The sequence below is a fragment of the Citrus sinensis genome, chromosome 1 (assembly GCF_022201045.2).
Source record: "Citrus sinensis cultivar Valencia sweet orange chromosome 1, DVS_A1.0, whole genome shotgun sequence".
NCBI lineage: Eukaryota > Viridiplantae > Streptophyta > Magnoliopsida > Sapindales > Rutaceae > Citrus > Citrus sinensis.
Genome location: NC_068556.1, coordinates 13,743,654 through 13,756,205, shown reverse-complemented (window position 1 = coordinate 13,756,205; position 12,552 = coordinate 13,743,654). Strand labels below are relative to the sequence as shown.

Below are 12,552 nucleotides of genomic sequence, written 5' to 3'. Positions count from 1 at the left end.
GTAAGTAATATGATACTAACTTGACCATTCTTGTATAGTTATTGGTATAGAGATGGTTGGTTTAATGATGATAAATTGGTAAACCTTTTGGATTAATTTACTGCTTAGAATTCGTGGTTAGTTAAGGATGCATACCAGTTGTGATATTATTATTTTTTTTAAACTACAGTGCTCGGAAACTGGACTTGTTGAAACTAAAGTTGACAGGAGTGCAGCATGGAAGTGTGCTAGGAAGATAAAAAACAATGAATATGACCTTGATGTTGAATTAGTTGTGAAGAAGATTGTAAGTAATAGTAAGTTTTTTTTTTCAATTAGGTTCTATTGGAAAGAATTTAATATTCATCAATATGATTATTATACAATTAGGATGCACTGGAGGAGAAAGCTAAAAAAGGAGAATTTAAAGCCGGTGCAAGAAATGATATTCTTGCACGTTCAATTGGAAAGCCTGCCATTTCTGCACATATGCAGGGTGTTGGGAAATTTATATCACCTAAGATGTACTTTGACACCCCAAACAATTCATTTCAGATGTGACAAGAGAGACTAAACATACTAGAGAAGTTAGATAAGTAAGAAGCAGAGTTGAGTGACCTGAAGAAGAAGATTAAAAAGCAACCTCGACATTCATATGTTGGAAGCTAAAACTTTCCATTAAATGAGCAAACAATTGCAGATGAAGCTGAAGAAATGATTGCTCGCAATGAGGACAAGGTAAGATACAGATTGTTGTGCACAATTAAGTTAAAAAAATGACTTAAACATTTGATTTTAAACAATTTTAGCCTTAGTCAAAATCGTAATTATAATTTTTTTTGTTTGTTTTTTAGGCTCATTAGGAAGGATCCTTTTACTATTCCTTTTATTGATCAGATGCTTGAAAAGTTGGCAGGAAAATCTCACTTTTGTTGTCTTGATGGTTATTCAGGTTTTCATCAGATACCAGTTGCGCCTGAGGATCAGGAGAAGACTACCTTCACATGTCCTTTTGGAACTTTTGCGTACCGACGTATGCCATTTGGTCTTTGTAACGCTCCCGGCACTTTTCAGAGGTGCATGGTCAGTATTTTTTCAGACTATGTAAAGAACATTATAGAGGTATTTATGGACGATTTTACGGTCTATGCTGATTCTTTTGATGATTGTCTCTATAATTTGAAGAAAGTGCTTGAAAGATGCATTGAAACAAACATTGTCTTGAATTATGAAAAATGTCATTTTATGGTAGATCAAGGCATTATTTTGGGTCATGTAGTCTCTACTAGAGGAATTGGGGTAGATAAAGCCAAAATAGATGTTATTAAATCTTTACCTTATCCCACATGTGTGGGCGAAGTTCGTTCTTTCCTTGGTCACGCAGGTTTCTAATGAAGCATGCAAGGTAGCATTTGATAAGCTCAAGGAGTTAGTGACTTCAACTCCAATTATACAGCCACCCGACTAGAGTCTCCCTTTCGAGATAATGTGCCACACTAGTAACTATGTTATTGGTGCTGTTCTCAGACAAAGGGTTGGAAGAGCTGCTTACGTGATATATTACGCATTAAGGACACTTGATAGTGCTCAGTGCAATTACTCAACAATAGAAAAAGAACTTTTAGCTATTATTTTTGCTTTAGAAAAATTCTGTTCATATTTATTGGGTACTAAAGTGATTGTTTTTTTTTTACCATGCAGCTCTCAGATATTTGCTCGCCAAAAAGGAAGCGAAACCGAGACTCATCCGCTAGATCCTACTACTTCTTTTTTTTAAAAAAAAAGAAAGTACACCTTTCATTGAATTAAGAGAAAAGAAACAAAACATCCTCTGGAAATTCATCCAGCAAGGGTCTGATTTTTTTAAAGCCAACTTTGCCAAATCATGCGCTAAAAAATTACACATCCTAGGGACGTGCTGAGCTTTAAAATTCTGAAAGATTTTCTTGGCTTCGTAAATGTCAAAAATCACCCAAAAGGTCTTTGTCAAAGTGCTTCTCTTGTTATTGATTAGCTCTATCACCCCTTTAGAATCAGACCTTAAGATAACTGAAGTTGCCCCTGTCTTGGCAGCTGCCTGCATTCCCCACAAAACAGCTTTTGCCTCACTCAACTCCGCATCTCCTGAGCTCTTACATGTGCTGACAGCTGCAGCAACTGTTTCTCCCTTATGGTTTTTAACTACTGCTCCCAGCCCGGCAAGATAATTCACCCCATCCATAGCAGCATCTACATTTACCTTAAGTCATCCTTCTTCGGGTGGACTCCATTAGCTTTGCTGAACATTGTTTTGTTCTGCTAAGAAATCCTCTTCTAGTTGCTTTATTCTTTTGACAGATTCAGCAACTGTAACAGCTTTAGCCATCAATATTATCAGGTCATCATATTTTCCTTTGAAAATGAGATTATTTCTAGCACTCCTACTACTTTAAGAGTTCAACTTGGAGATCCGTGACAAGAAAGAAGTAGAAAACTTGGTTGCAGACCACCTTAGTAGATTGACCACGAGTGAAGATGCAGCACCTTTGAAGGATGATTTTTTAGATGAGCATCTCTTTGTAACTCAAGGTATTGTTCCTTGGTACACTGACATTGTCAATTACTTAGTTACAAGAACACTACCTAGTGATCTGACGAGGGCTCAAAAAGATAAGATTAAGAGCAATGCTAAGTACTATGTTTGGGATGACCCTTACTTGTGGAAATATTGCTCTAACCAAGTCATCAGAAGGTGCGTATCTGAGTTTGAAATTCCTTCTATTCTTCAGTTTTGTTACTCATATGCATGTGGTGGTCATTTTGGTCCTAAAAGGACAGCATCTAAGGTGTTAGAATGTGGTCTATTTTGGCCTACTTTATTTCGTGATTCATACATGTTTTGTAAGTCGTGTGAGAATTGTCAAAAGACTGGCAATTTAAGTCATAGGAATCAAATACTATTTACCCCTATTCTTGTGTGTGAAATATTCGATGTGTGGGGTATTGATTTTATGGGACATTTTCCCTCATCTTTTGGCCATGCTTACATTCTTTTAGCAGTGGATTACGTTTCTAAGTTGGTAGAGGCTAAGGCCACCCGGACTGACAATGCTAAAGTTGTTGTAGATTTTGTTAAGTCTAATATTTTTGCCAGGTTTGGTGTACCAAGAGCCGTGATAAGTGATAGAGGCACTCATTTCTGTAATCGAGTGGTGGAGGCTTTGTTCAAGAGATATCATGTTACCCACCGAGTGTCTACCGCCTATTATCCACAGACAAGTGGACAGGCTGAGATATCAAACAGAGAAATCAAGTCTATTCTTGAAAAGACGGTTAGTCTAAATCGAAAGGATTGGAGCTTACGATTAGATGATGCATTGTGCTCGTATCGCACCGCGTACAAAACTCCTATAGGTATGTCTCCTTATCATTTAGTATTTGGTAAGCCTTGTCATTTACCTATAGAGCTTGAGCACAGAGCATATTGGACGGTTAAGCAATGCAATATACTGATGGATGAAGCGGGAAAGCAGAGGAAGTTGCAGCTACAAGAGTTGGAGGAGATTAGAAACGAATCCTATGAGAGTTCGCGATTTTACAAGGAAAAGACGAAGACATTTCATGACATAATGATTTTGAGAAAGGAGTTTTTTGTTGGTCAAAAAATTCTTCTTTTTCATTCTAAGCTTAAACTTTTTCCTGGTAAATTATGTTCTCGTTGGGTAGCACCTTTTATTGTTACTAATGGTTTTCCTCATAGTGCAGTTGAGATTCGGAATCCGACCTCTGACAAAGTTTTTAAGGTTAATGGTCATTGCTTAAAACCTTTTTATGAAGTTTTTCGGTGAATATTGTGGAGGAAGTGGCTCTCGAGAGTCCTATTTATGGAGATTGATGCATGAATGTGTCTAGCCAAAGACATAAAACAAATGTGCTTTTTGGGAGGCAACCCAAAGGATTTATTTATTTTGATTTTTGTTATATCTTTTGTTTTTAATTTTGATTCAGATTGTTTAAATAGTATTTTTGCTTATTTTTCCCAGAAGAAAATTTTTGATTAGGCGTGCCCACGTTTTAACTAATAAGTACTTCTGTGATTTTAAAGTAAAATGGTTTTAAGGCGTGCCCACGTCTTAACTAATAAGTACTTCTGTGATTTTAAAGTAAAATGGTTTTAAGGCGTGCCCACGTCATAACTAATAAGTACTTCTGTGATTTTAAAGTAAAATAGTTTTAAGGCTTGTCCATATGCTTATTGAAAAAGTACTTCTGTAATTTTTTTTGGTGTCTCAAGTATCTCTTTTAGTTTTTAGTTTAAAAAAAACGAAAAAAAAGTTTTTTCTTTTCTTTTATTTTTTAATTTTATTTTTTAAAAAAGTTTTTTTACTTTTTTAGTTTCAATAAAAAAAAGGTTTTTATTTTACTTTATTTTATTTAAAAAAAATTTTGTTTTCACTATTCACAAATCCCTGATTCACAAAAATTTGTTCCCATCATCCTACCATCCCGTAGCAGCCACCTCCAGCAGCTGCATCCCGCAATCCCACCTCCACCAACCGCGTACAACAACTAGTTCCATCTTGCGTCCACCAAGCACTAGCCGTGCGCGCAAGCATCTCGCATTTGCACTAGCATCGCGCGTCACCAGCGCACTAAGCACCCGCAATCCCGCAGCGCATCACCAGCCATCTCAAGAATCTCGTGTCTGCACCAGCATCGTGCGTCACCAGAGTAGCTCCGTGCCACAACCAGCCGCGCAGCTTCATCCAGCAACCAGCCAGCGTCTCCAACAACAAACAGCCGCGTGTCTGCAATCACTAGCAGCTGTGCATCTCAAATCCCAGCCGCATTCGCAAGCAGTCCACGCCTAGTATTCTAGCCGCGTGAATCATTAGCCATGAGTAAAATTATTGTGACAATGCCAAAGAGGAAAGCATCAACTTCCAAGTTATCTAAAAAGACACCCGTCGCAAAAAAATCCAATATTGCTGCTCCTACTATGGTTCTATGGAACACAGTTTCAGATTCACGCCAAGCCGTGAGACAAAGATCGAAACATGGAAAAGGCATGAGTGTTTTGCCACTTGCTGAATCAAATCTCAGAGGGTGCCTCACATTCACGACTCAACACGAGAAAGAAAGGTACAAAGATATTTCCAAGTGAAAAATACTTCCAGCTAAGTATATTCATTACCCGACTCTTGAAAAATTGAATGTTACGGATAATTTTAATTATTTGATAGATAAGATTAGTTTGCGTAAGTTTGTTGATGTTGATTGTTTAGGTTATGTTGACTTGATTAGGGAGTTCTATGCTACTTTTTAATTTAATATACCTAATGATTTTACTTTGCATACTCCAGATGTTATAAAGTTTAGGTTAATGGGACGAAATTTTTCACAATCTATCACAGATTTTAACCTAGCTTTAGATTCATTGATGATGATTATTCTTCTAGTGATGCATATTTAGGGACAACTTGTGACTTTAGCCAAAATTTTGAGCCTTATAGTCTTTGGCGTAATTTATCTTTTGATCACAATGCATATGACCCAAGTAAAACTGAGTTTTATTTTATCTGGTGCATGTTGAATGATGTGAGGCCTAATCTAGGTTTTTGGTTAGCAGATCAATCTCAGAGTGTGCTTAAAAGGTATAGGACTTTATTTCTTGGTCTATACAATACTCTGTTAGTTATAAACTTATGTGTGCTTGATACTGACAATAATGATTTACATCCTGCTTGCAAAAAGGAATTTTTGGATATGTCTTTGTTTGAAAGAACAGGTGTGGTCAAATTCAAGGAGGGGAGATTTCAGTTTACTGAACCAGGACCCACTCAACTTCTAAAGAAGCTTTATGCTAGGAGTGGTGCTACCTCTGATGACGAGTTTGACGACGAAACTGCTGCCCCACCAACTATTCCTTCTACATCTGCACCACATTTGAGCATTCAGTTAGAGAAAATAGAGCACAAGCTGAACAAGATGGAGCAGAATTTGGCCGCATACTTCAAGAGTGTGGGATTTATCCCACCATTTCCGCCAAGCCCATAGACGTTATGTGGATCAAAGCTCACAATTCAAGGACGTTTTTCCTTTAACCTCTTATCCTTACGCTTTATTTATTTATTTTTATGTGAGCTTTGATTATCTTCCATTAGGGACAATGTAAGTTCTTGGTGTGGGGGAGGGATATTTGCAATATTGATGTCTGGAAGTATTATTTTCACTCTGCTCATCCTTAAATGATTTTGGAGTTAGTATGCTTCATATATTTTTATTTTTATTTTATTTTCTTTCTCACTACTCTTTTCTCATCTATCTCAAATTATTTACATCTATTTTTATTCTATCATACTCTTTCATCACTCACATTTTATCTTTCATTTTTTATATTACTACATACATCTTTCTCGCTTCTTATCCTTTTTACCTTTCCTTTTATATATCACTCACACCTTCTTCTCATTCTACACTACTATTGATGGTTGATTCATTTGAAGAGTGTACATGATTTGATGGCAAATTTACCAACTGTGTGAGGATTTGAGCCTATGAGCAACTACTTTGCTCTAATTATTTTTGTTATGTGAATATCAATCTTAGTTTGTTTATTTTAGAACTTGCTTTGTTATGCATGTTGAAGCCGCATTATGGGATTTTATGCATTAAAATGATAAGGGCAAGCCACTTTCCATTTTTCTATTTTGCATTTTTCTTCTTTTTCTCCACCTGAAGACTTTTATTAGTTTGTTTATTTTAGAACTTGCTTTGTTATGCATGTTGAAGCCGCATTACGGGATTTTATGCATTAAAATGATAAGGGCAAACCACTTTCCATTTTTCTATTTTCGCATTTTTCTTCTTTTTCTCCACCTGAAGACTTTTATTTGTTATCTTTGTTTGAGCCTTAACCATTACCCATCTAATTCTCTCCGTCTACTTACCTATTTTTCTTCTTTTGAGCCTCAATTTAAAGAGATTTTTGGACTCATTGTTTGGATATATTTTGTATATATTTTGTTGCTTTTTCTACCTTGTATTAAAGTTTCTCAATTAGATCAACAAGCATTATGCTTGAATTAAATTGTGCAAGGTTCATTTCTTTTGTTTGATTTAAAAAAAACAAAAACAAAAACAAAAACAAAAATAAAAATAAAAAAAAGAGAAAAAAAAGAAAAAAAAGAAAAGTGAAAAAAATATTTACATTCTTGGCGACTTGAGTAGAAATAAGCGTTTTGATATCATAAGGTTCATTTAATGAGTTCATTCTTCTCATTTTGATCACTTTTTCTTTCATAGACCTTTTTTTTTTTTCATTTAACCCATTTAACCCCATTACAACCTTTTTAAGACCCTTAGATTTTTGCATTTAATTCATGTTTTGTGGATTAGGATGTGATATATAAGCAAGCTTATGGTAATAGCATTCTTTGATTTGATTTGAGTGCATAAATGATATCCTAAACACTTTGAGTGCATAAATGATATCCTAAACACTTTGAGTGCATGGAGTGAAGTCAATGAGACTGCTATTAAATCTTGTTGCACTAGAATTTTGAATAGATCTTCTTGGTGGTTGAATGTTTTTCTTTTATATTAGATTATGAGATCCTATGCTTTAAAATCTTTATCTCTCGAATGTTGATCGACTTAAATTCTTGAGGTATGCTTGCTTAAGATTGTTTTCGAATGAGTTGAGATGAAAATTGAGTGGAGATTTGGGATTAGTCTGGAGTTATATGCTTGAGGACAAGCATTATCTTAGTATGGGGGAATTTGTTAGAGTGCAATTTATACACTAGTTTTGCATTATTTACTTCCTTTAATATCGATATTTTGCACTTAATAATAGTGATTTACTTGTGTTTTATTTCTGTAGGTGCAATTCTATTGATTGGTGCTAAAATTGAGCTTCAGAAGAACTTTGTTGATAAGGCGTGGGCGCGTGCTGTCAACTACGGATCTGCAATTTTTAGTTTAACGTGTTTTGTCTTTTTGGTTATTTTTGTAATTCCGAATTTAATATTTAGATAATATTTTAGATATTAGTATTTGATTTTAAATAGAACTCTAGAGGAGAAGAAGGGAAGAGAATTGAAGGGAGGAATTTATTGTGAAAGAAAAAGAAAAGAAAAGAAACCATAGATCTAAATTTTTCTCTTCTCTCTATGAAGAACTAAACCTATTATTCTGGTTGAAAGTTAATGAAGCTTTGATTCATCACTACTGTAAGATCTTTTTTATGCTTTAATTATTTTATTATTTTTTGGGTATTTGTTTATTTTCTAAATTATTGTCATGATTATGTTTGTTAATTAGATAATTGGCTACTATTTAATTATCAACTTAATCTATTGTCAATTAAAAGATTTATCGTATGAAGATTTTAATGTTTATGACAAATAGCATAGCAGTGCGTTGTGTTATGAGAATAAACAATATAATTTAAATGAACCATCGTATGTGTTTGTTGATTAGGATTTGGGTCTCTCTGGTTTGTCAAGCTGTCAATTGATTAAATCATATGATCGTATCTAGGGTTGTCTATTGATTAGGGAAATAACCAACGGTCGTACCTTGGTTATCGACTAGTTAAGGAGAGATTGGCTATTAGAGGGTCTCAGTAGCTATAATTGGTCTATTCATAAGTAGTAATGATTTATAATTGAATCAATGATCAGCAGTCAAATCAAGTTGAGTTAATTCCTTCAACCAGAGCTTTCCCCAATTTGAATTACAATTTGAATTTGCATTCTTGTTATTTTAATTTGATTTTTACTATTGTCAACAATCCCCCCATTTTGCAATTTACATTTTTAAAATGATTTAAATATTTACCGATCTCTGTGGACACGACCCTACTCAATCACTATACACAATTTATTTAGAGTAGGTATTTATTTTTGCTAACTTCGACAACCATCAAATTTTGAGGACTTGGGTGGGTACTAACTCACCATAAGAATTCTCAACAATTGTTATACCAGTTTTCTTCAGTACCACTTATACCGAACTTACCCATTTGCTATCCGAAATTGGATAGATTATATCAGCATCAAGAAGTTTCAGAATTTGTTTCTTCACTACTGTTCACGACACTGTTCACATAGACGGATCGATGACGTGGCATTGACCGATGATGTGGCATTGACTAATGAGGTGTCATGATCCTGTTGGTCTAAAATTCTTATGAACTGTTGATGGTGACGTGGCAACATATTGGTGGACCAAAACTTGCGCGTACGGTACATGCATTACACAGGATAATTTTCAACCAAACCACGTTACTGTTCAAAGCCGGGTCAAACCGTGTTACTGTTCACTCGCGTGGTCAAACCGCGTACTGTTGACTGATGATGTGGCCCAATCATGAGCGTCCAAACTGTTTTTAATTCGATGGCCATGATTTACTCCATGTATCTATAAAAAGGGGGCCTCTCCCCCCTAATTTGATATCTCTGAATCTATTTTTGGGATCCATTTTCTATAATTCCCTCAACATGTGTCGTGGGCTTTATTTGGTAAATTTACTTTCTCTTCCCCTCTAATTTTTGTGGATGTTTTGACTTCTCGTCGACAAATAATACTAATCTTGTCTAGTACCGCCTTGGTTTCACGGGCCCCCTAGTACAAGGTTATTATTTGGCACGATAAGCCTTTAGCACCATATTGATTAGAGCGTGGTTCATGAGGTGTGGATTCCCCGCTCATGATTTAATTGACATTAATAAGGATTATTTAGCCCATGATGCATGTTGATACGGATCCGGATACCCAAGTGCTTCATTTCAATAGAATTCTCTTCAATTTATTCTCGCCATTTTAATTTCAATTTTAGAATTTATTCTCGCCATTTTAATTTAAGTTTTAGCATATTCCAAATCATTTCCACCACAAATCCAATCACCTATTTACAAAATTAATTCTACACACAATTAAAATTCACCTTCTCGTGGGATCGACACTCGTCACCATTGATCTATATTACAATAGATTCGTGCACTTGCGAGTTCAATAAAATTTGCACAACAAGTTTTTGGTGTCGTTGCTGGGGAGGTAAGTAATTTTAATTCATAGAATTAATTTTTGTGAATAATTCCATTTAATTGTTTTCTTGTATTTTTTTTTTTAAAAAAGAGGTGAATCTACATTTAAAGGCTAATATTTCTTTTCTTTTTCTCTTCTTTAAAATTCTGTAATTTATTTTTCAATTTATTTTCTTTGTAAATTTTTTTGTTTATCTTATTAATTTATATTTAATTAATTATTTTCACGTATTTTTTTAGTGTGTTTCTATAGTAAGGTTGTAATAGTGCAATAAGGTTAGTATCGTAATTTCTCCCTCTTCTTTATTTTTATTTGTTTTGTTCCCATCTTTATTTTTATTTTATTTATTTTGCATGCATGGTCGTAGGTCATTATTACCTAATCTTGAACCTATAGACCTTGAACTAAAAAAAAACACTTCGCACACACAAGCACGTTAAAAATAAATTTGGAATGGATTTACAAGCACCACAGGAGAGGCCATTTAAGGACTATTTTAGTCCTTTAGCTAATTTGAACACATCATGTATAAGATACCCAAATGTAACTGCTAGGAGCTTTGAACTAAAACCTAGTGTGCTAAATTGTCTCCCCACATTCTATGGCTTAGAAAATGAGGACCCATATAATCATCTGAATGATTTTCATGCTATTTGTCAAACATTTAAATATGAGAATTTTTCAGACGATGATGTAAAACTTAGACTTTTCCCATTTTATTTAAAGGATAGAGCTCGTTCATGGCTAAATACATTGCCTGCTACTAGCATTGCATCATGGGAATAAATGGTAACTAAATTTTTGAATAAATATTTCCCAGTGCATAAAACCAATGCTATTCGCAGGGAAATTTCAGAGTTTACACAGAGAGAAGACGAGCAATTTTTCGAAACATGGGAGCGATTCAATGGGCTACTCTTGAAGTGTCCACATCATGGGTACGAGAAATGGCACCAATGCCAATACTTTTTGGAGGGATTACTACCAAATGTGCAAGAATGGCTAATGGCAACAAGTGGAGGAGAGCTAATGTCAAAAAGTGCATCAGAAATTTGGGAATTCTTCCAGCGACAAGCGGATAATTCCCAACAACGGAGTCGATCACTCAGGAATACTAGAAGAATTAAAGGAGTGAATGAGGTTCACATTGGAGAGTCAACTTCAGGAATCAAAGAAGTCAAGGAGATGGTTGAAGGTCTTGCTCGACAAATAGCATCGCTATCGACTGCTAAATCAACAGAACCACATGACCATGACTCATACTCAGATCAAGCCAATGCCATAGGTGTAATTAGAAAACCATCGAATTACAACCCATACTCCCAACACATATAACCCTGGATGGAGAGACCACCCCAATTTTTCATGGTCTCAAGGATTCCAACAGAATGGACCAGCAGCTCCAGCTCCACCAATTCCTCAAATTCCTCAAGCCTCTCAGCCACCATTCATACCATACAATCAGAACCAGAACCACTCTCAACCTAGACCATGGGATGATGCATTCCAGAATTTCAAGAATGTTACTCACTCCACGATTGAGCAACAGAACCGCACCATTGATGGACTACGAAATAGGTTGAGAGCAGGCTTCAACTCACAAGCTCAATTAGTTTCAAGCCTCGAGAAGATGGTGGGACAACTTGCTTCTTCAGTTCAGACCTTGGCAATGACTGTTGAGAAAGGCAAGTTTCCAAGTAAACCAGTGCCTAATCCTAAAGGAGTAAATGAAGCAAGTACCAGTTCACCACAGCAGCATGGAGAGGTCAAAACAGTCATGACCTTGCGAAAAGGAAAAGAAGTCGACAACAAAGTGGAAATGCCCGTGACAAAAGAAAATCAAATTGTACCTATGAATGTTGAGGACTCATCACCGGATGAGAAAGAAGAAACCGACCCACGAGAATACGTTCCTAAAGCTCCATTTCCTCAGAGGTTAGCTAAAGGAAAAAAGGAAAAATCCACAAGTGAGATTCTTGAAATCTTCAAACAGGTAAGTTTTAACATCCCTTTACTTGATGCTATTAAACAAGTTCCATCTTATGCCAAGTTTCTTAAAGGCCTTTGTACTAAAAAGAGAAACATTCATGTTCAAAAGAAGGCATTTTTAACAGAAAACATTAGTTCTATACTCCAACATAAAATCCCTCTAAAATGCAAAGACCCAGGCTCCCCCACTATCTCATGTAGCATAGGGAACCACACAATTGAGAATGCTTTGTTGGATTTAGGAGCTAGTGTAAATCTGTTGCCTTACTCAGTATTTTTAAAACTTGGACTTGGAGAATTACACCTAACTCCAGTGATGTTACAGCTTGCAGATCGGTTCACAAAAATACCTCGTGGTATTGTGGAGGACGTGCTTATCCAGGTAGATAAGTTTTATTTTCCTGTTGATTTCATTATAATTGACACTCAACCAATACAAGATTCAAGGAAGTACATCCCCATTATTCTATACCGACCTTTCTTGGCAACTGCAGATGCTCACATTCAATGCAGGACTGGAAATATGCAGTTGTCCTTCGGCAACATAACTAT

General features: G+C 35.6%; 1 non-coding gene across 1 annotated transcript; it reads right to left on the bottom strand.

Annotated features, from left to right (window-relative positions):
* Nucleotides 1–10,848: 10,848 nt before the first annotated feature.
* On the bottom strand, nucleotides 10,849–10,952 carry LOC127903835 (small nucleolar RNA R71). The gene has a single exon (XR_008056712.1). It is a non-coding gene; the product is annotated as a small nucleolar RNA R71 (small nucleolar RNA).
* Between the last annotated feature and the right edge of the window lie 1,600 nt (nucleotides 10,953–12,552).